The sequence below is a fragment of the Ptychodera flava genome, chromosome 13 (assembly GCF_041260155.1).
Source record: "Ptychodera flava strain L36383 chromosome 13, AS_Pfla_20210202, whole genome shotgun sequence".
In the NCBI taxonomy this organism is placed as follows: domain Eukaryota; kingdom Metazoa; phylum Hemichordata; class Enteropneusta; family Ptychoderidae; genus Ptychodera; species Ptychodera flava.
This window is the reverse complement of record NC_091940.1, coordinates 23,325,693-23,326,588: the sequence shown is the minus strand read 5'-3', so window position 1 is coordinate 23,326,588 and position 896 is coordinate 23,325,693.

Below are 896 nucleotides of genomic sequence, written 5' to 3'. Positions count from 1 at the left end.
GCTGCATCAGTCAACATAGCTGCAACATTTAAATTTTACCATGTACATTATGACAAACTTGTTTTAACTTTCATCAATCGCCAACGTGCCATGGATACAGTGTTTACAGTCGTAGGGGTCCTGAGTGACCTTTGAGCGCAGTTCCGACGAATGCCTCCCTTTAACTGCACTATCCGGGAAAATAACGGAATCCGGAAATGCCGTTCGCATTTCTAATAGAAACAGAGTAAAGTTGTGACCGTGTTCGGTCCGTTCGGCTCCTCCACGACTACGGTTTGACAATTATTAGATCTGGTAGTCAAAAATTGGGACAGAATATCAGCAGAGCAAAAATTGTTAAAAAACGTTAGTAACCATGCTGATTTTTACATCAAGGTCGGTCGGCCGAAAATTTGGGAAAATGCCATGCCAATTAGTTTGTCAATTTTTGACATAAAATACACAAGACTCGTCATCCTGAACACCTCCCTTCCCATTCTTTATCTCAAAATCTAATAGTCTTTGAAAGTAAGCAAGGGCGTTGCCCTCACTTCACTAACGTTACACCAACGCAAAAATGGCAAGTTTTAGGCACAGTCCCTCCATCATGGCGAAACTGTGCTTTAAGCAATTTGGATCCAGTCGGTCTGTCGTCATCGAACGATACTAAACGCATCTTTAAAACGTGGCACTGTCAAAATTACTAAAATGACATATTCTAAAGCAAAATCAAAGGCTTTTGAAACTGAAAATTTGTGTGTAATGCAGTGCACGTGCCTTCACCGCCGAAGTAAGCTTTTTGCGACTCAATCTAAACTTAATGCTTGGCCCTGTTATATACACCGGAAGCTAAACTTTCTTTATATATTGTCAAAAATAACCTTTAAATTTATCATAATAATGATTGTTTTCTTTTT